This window comes from Salvelinus sp. IW2-2015, unplaced genomic scaffold, assembly GCF_002910315.2.
Source record: "Salvelinus sp. IW2-2015 unplaced genomic scaffold, ASM291031v2 Un_scaffold2256, whole genome shotgun sequence".
Lineage (NCBI taxonomy): Eukaryota > Metazoa > Chordata > Actinopteri > Salmoniformes > Salmonidae > Salvelinus > Salvelinus sp. IW2-2015.
Window position 1 is genome coordinate 26914 of NW_019943585.1, and position 8136 is coordinate 35049.

Below are 8136 nucleotides of genomic sequence, written 5' to 3' on the forward strand. Positions count from 1 at the left end.
AGTACAGTGGAGTACAGTATAGTGCATTACAGTATAAGACAGTATAGTGCAGTACAGTATATTATAGTACAGTAAAATACAGAATAGTACAGGCTAATAAAGTATAGTATAATACAGTATAATACAGTATAGTACAGTACAGTATAATACGGTATAGTGCAGTACAATACAATACAGTATTATACGATATAGTATAATACAGTATAATGCAGTACAGTATAATACAGTATAGTGCAGTACTGTATAATGCAGATAGTGCAGTACAGTATAATACAGCACATTACAGTATAATACAGTATAGTACAGTACAGTATAATACAGAATAATACAGTATAGTACAGTACAGTATAATACAGCATAATACAGATATGTGCATACAGTATAATACAGTATAATACATTATCGTGCAGTACAGAATAATACAGTATAGTATAGTGCAGTACAATATAATACAGTATAATACAGTATAGTTTAGTACAGTATAATACAGTTATAGTGCAGTACAGTGTAATACAGTTTTGTGCAGTACAGTACAGTATAATACAGTATAGTGCAGTATAATACAGTATAGTGCAATACAGTATAGTGCAGTACAATATAATACAGTATAATACAGTATAGTTTAGTACAGTATAATACAGATAGTGCAGTACAGTGTAATACAGTTTGGCAGTACAGTTACTGGCAGCACAGCCATTACAGACATTACTCTGGCAGCACAGCTATTACAGACATTACTCTGGCAGCACAGCCATTACAGACATTACTCTGGCAGCACCGCCATTACAGACATAACGCTCGCAGCACAGCTATTACAGACATTACAGACATTTAGTTGGCAGCACAGCCATTACAGACATTACATACAATACAGCCATTACATGGTTGGGGAGCATTAATTTTTATGTGTACCAAATAGCACCCTTGTCTCTAACAGTGCACTACTTCTGGTTAGAACGTTGTGGGACACCCTATTGGCCGAGGTCAAAAGGAGTGCTCTAACGTAGGAAATGGGGTACAATTTGGGAAGTACCCATTGTCTCCATAATGGCGGTGCGTGAACACTAAAATGCTGCCAGAATGAGTGTGATTATGATAATAATACCAGGCTTTAAAATGTATCATTAGCTGAACTAAACCCCCTCTATCCCACCCTCCATACAGAGACTTAAAGGCCATTTTCATTTTCTAAACCTATTCTATTTCAGAGCCCCATTTTGTATGCACTCTCAGGCATTTAGGGCTGTAATCACAACCTTCACAACCACAAGGTTGCACATTACATTTTAAACGTTGCTTTTCGATACTCCTAGTTTTGAATGCAGAACATGACTTGAGTAATAATTATTAATGTGTTTGTTCTTTCTTTAGCTAGGATTTTGGATTTGAAAATCAGGGCTCACTGGCTATGCGATGCTGCTGTGGTGTGTTGCTTATTAGGATGCAGCCAATGTGTTTATTTGGTCGTTCAGTGCTTTTATATCTTGTCACAAGACACCATATACAAAATACAACAGGAAGCATACAGAGAACCTGCAATCCTGCTGGAGATTTACAATGTAATGTCTCCTCTCTCTCCCTCTCTGTCCCCTCTCTCTGTCTTTTTCTCCGTTCTCTCTCTTGGTCATCTCTCTCGCTCTGCCTCCCTCCATCTCTCTCTGTCTCTCTGTCCCCCTCACTCTCTCTGTCCCCCTCACTCTCTCTCTCTCTGCCCCACCGTTCTCTGCCTCACCTCTCTCTGCTCCCCTCTCCTCTCTCTCTCTTTCGCTCTCTTCCCTCTCTCTTTGCCACCCCCTCTTTCTCCTCTCCCTCTCTCTCTGCCCCCCCCCCCTCTCTGTCCCCCTATCTCTCTCTTTCTCCCTCTTTCCTCTCTCCTCTCTCTCTCTCTCTGCTCCAGGAAGTTCCACCATGCAGTTCTGTGCCCACAAGCTGGACAGGAAAGACTTCTTTGGAAGTCGGACCCCTTCCTGGTCTTCTATCGGAGTAACGGAGATGGAACGTGAGTTCTTCATTCCTGTTTTTCTGTTTGTTTTCTGGCTCTAATCTACTGTTTTACCAAAGAGAAGTATAGGGCAAAATGTTATAGTGGCCCCAGCCTCTTGACGGGCAGAGAGAAAATATAACATGTATTTCCTACAATTCTCACACTTTATACCAATGCTGCAGTTTAAAAGCAAGTTTCCTGAAATTCTACCAATTTTGCCATGGGTTGGAGAGCAATATGTGCAGTTTTGAAGCACATTTTCTGCAATTCTACAAATGTTATGTGGTGTTAATGATATCTGAGTGAGAATGACTAACATTATTAATGGGAGGAGTCAGGGCTCCTGGGCACAGTTCGGATTCAGCCTACCTTGTCACAACACAACTGATTGGCTCAAACGCTTTAAGGAAAGAAATTCCACAAATTAACTTTTAAGGAGGCACACCTGTTAATTGAAAAACATTCCTGATGACTATCTCATCAAGCTGTTGAGAGAATGCCAAGAGTGTGCAAAGCTGTCATCAAGGCAAAGGGTGGCTATTTGAAGAATCTCAAACATAAAATATATTTAGAATTCGTTTTAACACTTTTTAGCTTACTACATGATTCCATATGTATTATTTCATAGTTTTGACAGAACTCCAGAGTTCCTCTGTGGAGATGGGAGAACCTTCCAGAAGGACAACCATCGCTGCAGAACTCCACCAATCAGGCCTTTATGGTAGAGTGGCCAGACGGAAGCTACTCCTCAGTAAAAGGCACATGACAGCCCGCTTGGAGTTTGCCAAAAGGCACCTAAAGGACTCTCAGACCACGAGAAACAAGATTCTCTGGTCTGTTGAAACCGAGATTGAACTCTTTGGCCTGAATGCCAAGCGCCACATCTGGAGGAATCCTGGCATCATCCCTAAGGTGAAGCATGGTGGTGGCAGCATCATGCTGTGGGGATGTTTTTCAGCGGCAGGGACTGGGAGACTAGTTAGGATTGAGGGAAAGATGAACGGAGCAAAGTACAGAGAGATCCTTCATGAAAACATCCTCCAGAGCACTCAGGACCTCAGACTGGGGCGAAGGTTCACCTTCCAACAGGACAACGACTCTAAGCACACAGCCAAGACAACACAGGAGTGACTTCGGAACAAGTCTCTGAATGTCCTTGAGTGGCCCAGCCAAGGCTGGACTTGAACCCGATCAAACATCTCTGGAGAGACCTGAAAATAGTTGTGCAGCGACGCTCCCCATCCAACCTGACAGAGCTTGAGAGGATCTGCAGTGAAGAATGGGAGAAACTCCCCAAATACAGGTGTACCAAGCTTGTATCGTCATACCCAAGAAGACTCAATGCTGTAATCGCTGCCAAAGGTGCTTCAAGAAAGTACAGTGTAAAGGGTCTGAATACTTATGTAAATGTGATATTTAATTTTTATTTTTTATTTTATACATTTGCAAACAATTCTAAAAACCTGTTTTTGCTATGCCATTATGGGGTATTGTGTGTAAATTGATAAGGGGGGGGGGACGATTTAATCCATTTTAGAATAAGGCTGTAATGTAACAAAATGTGGAAAAAGTCAAGGGGTTTGAATACTTTCCTAATGTATGTTTTTAACTATATATTTAAATGTTTAGCTAAGTGTTCAAACAAGACTATATCCATTGTAGAGTTAAGTAGGTGCTAGGTGTTAGGTTGGGGAAGATGGGTAAGGGAAGTTGTTGTCGGGCTGTATTCATTCTTCCGTCTGTCCAGGTTTACTATCTGCCACAAGACGGAGGTTGTGAAGAACACTCTAAACCCAGTGTGGCAGGCCATCGCCATTCCTGTCAGAGCACTGTGCAACGGAGACTTCGAAAGGTACTGTTATACACACACACAGATGGATATAGACACACACACACACATACAGATAGAATTTCAAAAACAGATTCAACCACAAAGACCAGGGAGGTTTTCCAATGCTTCGCAATGAAGAACACCTATTGGAAGATGGGTAAAAAAGAAAAACAGACATTGAGTATCCCTTTGAGCATGGTGATGTTATTAATTACACTTTGGATTGTGTATCAATACATCCAGTCACTACAAAGATACAGGCGTCCTTCCTAACTCAGTTGCTGGAGAGAAAGGAAACCGCTCAGGGTTTTCACCATGAGGCCAATGGTGACTTTAAAACAGTTACAGAGTTTAATGGCTGTAATAGGAGAAAACTGAGGATGGATCAAGAACATTGCAGTCACTCCACAATACTAACCTAATTGACAGAGTGAAGAGAAGGAAGCCTGTACAGAATACAAATATTCCAAAACATGCATCCTGTTAGCAAACAAGGCACTAAAGTAATACTGCAAAAAATGTGGCTATGGTTGGGGCAAATACAATACAATACATTACTGAGTACCACTCTCTATATTTTCAAGCATAGTGGTGGCTGCATCATGTTATGGGTATGCTTGTAATCATTAAGTAGTGGGGAGTTTTTCCGGATAAAAAAAGAAACGTAATGAAGCTAAGCACAGGCAAAATCCTAGAAGGAAACTTGGTTCAGTCTGCTTTCCACCAGTCACTGGGATATTAATTTACCTTTCAGCAGGACAATAACCTGAAACACAAGGCCAAATCTACACTGGAGTTGTTTACCAAGAAGACAGTCAATGTTCCTGAGTGGCAGAGTTACAGTTTTGACTTAAATCTACTTGAAAATCTATGGCAAGACCTGAAAATGGTTGTCAAGCAATGATCAACAACCAATTTGACAGAGCTCGAAGAATTTTGAAAATAATAATGGGCAAATGTTGCACAATCCAGATGTGGAAAGCTCTTAGAGACTTACCCAGAAAGTCAGCTGTAATAGCTACCAAAGGTGCTTCTACAAATTATTGGCTCGGAAGTCTGAATTCTTATGTAAATGAGATATTTCTGTATTTCATATTCAATAAATGTTTTCACTTTGTCATTATGTGGTATTGTGTGTAGATGGGTGAGGATGAAAAAATCAATTTAATCCATTTTGAATTCAGGCTGTTACACAACAAAATGTGGAATAAGTTGATGGGTATGAATTATTTCTGAAGGCACTGTATATATGAGCCCAAAAACCTGAAATAAAATAATCATTGTGCTGTTATACAATACATAGCCTTCCGCATATTATGCATGGCAGAAAAACATCAAACAAACTGATTTAAGATGTCTTTGGTACATCATTACTAGCCCAGTGGTACCCAAACTTTTTATACTTCCGTACCCCTTCAAACATTCAACCTCCAGCTGTACCCCCCTCTAGCACTAGGGTCAACGCACTCTCAAATGTTGTTTTTTGCCATCATTGTAAGTCTGCCACACACACACACACTATACGATACATTTATTAAACATAAGAATGAGTGTGAGTTTTTGTCACAACCCGGCTCGTGAGAAGTGACAAAGAGCCAGGGCACAAATAATAATATAAAAATAATAATCAATCATTTTGCTCTTTATTTAGCCATCTGACATATACAATTTGTTTTTCTTTATTTGTTCATCGACAATTGTGAATAACTCACCACAAGTTAATGAGAAGGGTGTGCTTGAAAAGATGCACATAACTCTGCAATGTTGGATTGTATTGGAGAGAGTCTCAGACTTAAATAATTTTCCACACACAGTCTGTGCCCGTATTTAGTGTTCATGCTAGTGAGGGCCGAGAATCCACTCTCACATAGGTACGTGGTTGCAAAGGGCATCAGTGTCTTAACAGCGTGATTTGCGAAGGCAGGATACTCTGAGCGCAGCCCAATACAGAAATCTGGCAGTGGCTTCTGATAAAATAAAATTTTCACAGAACCGCTTGTTGCAATTTTGATGAGGCTCTCTTGTTCAGATATCGGTAAGTGGACTGGAGGCAGGGCATGAAAGGGATAACGAATCCAGTTGTTTGTGTCATCCGTTTCGGGAAAGTACCTGCGTAATTGCGCACCCAACTCACTCAGGTGCTTCGCTATATCACATTTGACATTGTCCGTAAGCTTGAGTTCATTTACACATAAAAATCATACAATGATGGAAAGACCTGTGTGTTGTCCTTGTTAATGCAGACAGAGAAGAGCTCCAACTTCTTAATCATAGCCTCAATTTTGTCCCCCACATTGAATATAGTTGCGGAGAGTCCCTGTAATCCTAGATTCAGATCATTCAGGCGAGAAAAAACATCCCCCAGATAAGCCAGTCGTGTGAGAAACTCGTCATCATGCAAGCAGTCAGACAAGTGAAAATATGGTCAGCAAAGAAAACTTTAAGCTCGTCTCTCAATTAAAAAAACGTGTCAATACTTTGCCCCTTGATAACTAGCGCACTTCTCTATGTTGTAAAAGTGTTACATGGTCGCTGCCCATCACATTGCATAATGCAGAAAATACACGAGAGTTCAGGGGTCTTGCTTTAACAAAGTTAACCATTTTCACTGTAGTGTCAAACATCTTTCAGGCTGTCAGGCATTCCTTTGGCAGCAAGAGCCTCTCGGTGGATGCTGCGGTGTAGCTAAGGGGCGTCGGGAGCAACTGCTTGCACACACGTTACCACTCCTCTATGTCTCCCTGTCATGGCTTTTGCGCCATCAGTACAGATACCAACACATCTTGCCCACCAAAGTCCATTTGATGTCACAAAGCTGTCCAGTGCTTTAAAAATATCCTCTCCTGTTGTCCTGGTTTCCAGTGGTTTGCAGAAGAGGATGTCTTCCTTAATTGACCCCCCATAAACGTAAAGACATACACCAGGAGCTGTGCCAGGCCTGCCACGTCTGTTGACTCATCCAGCTGTAACGCATAAAATTCACTGGCTTGTATGCGAAGCAGTAATTGTTTCAAAACATCTCCTGCCATGTCACTGATGCGTCGTGAAACAGTGTTGTTTGAAGTCATTGTCTGTATAGTTGTTTTGGCCTTTTCCCCCAGCATTGTCCCAGCCATATCCGCGGCAGCAGGAAGAATTAAGTACTCCACAATTTGTTTCTAAAAGAGTGAATGTTTCATTGAGTTGTGACATAGTACTTTTGCACGTATAACACACTGTGGCTGAGGAAAGGCACTACTCCCAATATAAGTGAACCCCAAATCAATGTAGTTCTCATCATATTTGCGCCTCTTTGATGGACCAACGTCCCTGTCTGTTGTTCTGTGCTTTCCCGGATAAGAGGGCAGTAGCTCTTCGGCTGCATCAGATTCACAACTGTCAGTGTCCATGCTAGCTGGGCTAACAACAAATGTAGAATTACTGATGCTAGCATTGGATGTGCTCGTGGAAGCAGAACAACTTGTGTCGTTGACAGGTGCAGGTGTAGTACTGCTGGTAGTAGCAGTACTACCAGTAGAGCTGGTATGTGTCTCTATGGACGCGGGCCTTACATTTTTTAACCATTAATCAATTTTCGAGCAAACGGAATGAGCAGCGGCTACGTCTGGCTACATACGGACCGTTAGTGGAATTCCCGCGATAGAGCAACGGTTAATGTGATTGGATGTTAATTATTTGACTAGGCTACCTGTATTTGACATTGTGTTGGTTATTTCGCTGAACACCTAGATGGTTTAATGTTATTTTGAAACAAAGCTACTCAGGCGAGGGAAAAAACCTCACCCAAATGTAATTACCCCGTTGGAAAATATAAATGTACTGTTCGAAAATGTGAATTATTATTATAATTTTTTTTTTTTAAATGTGAATCACCTTTTTCTTTAGCGTACCCCAGTTTGTGAATACCTGGTCTATTTATATATATATATAGTTCAATTCTAGTAATCACCTTTGAGTGTGGACTGTATTAGTATGCATACTGGATGGACTGGTTACCTTACGCTCCAAACTTTCTATCCATGAGTCTGGGAGATATCTTATAGGCCTCGGCGATACTGTTGGTTCATTAATTGTGCAGAGTTAGCCTACAATTATAGGGATCTTGTATTTGATTTTGAAAAGCCTAGTATGAGGGCATTTTGTTTATATTTTCAGAAAATGAATATGATGGTACATTCCTTTAGCTACAGAATACCTCACCACTGTGCGTTTCCATCTCCTCCTCTTCTCTCTCTTTCATTCCTTTAGCTACAGAATACCTCACCACTGTGCGTTTCCATCTCCTCTTCTCTCTCTTTCATTCCTTTAGCTACAGAATACC

General features: G+C 41.0%; 1 pseudogene; it reads left to right on the forward strand.

Annotated features, from left to right (window-relative positions):
- The first annotated feature begins 1908 nt into the window (after positions 1–1908).
- LOC112073416 (copine-5-like) overlaps positions 1909–8136 on the forward strand; it is a 68120-nt pseudogene continuing 61892 nt past the window's right edge.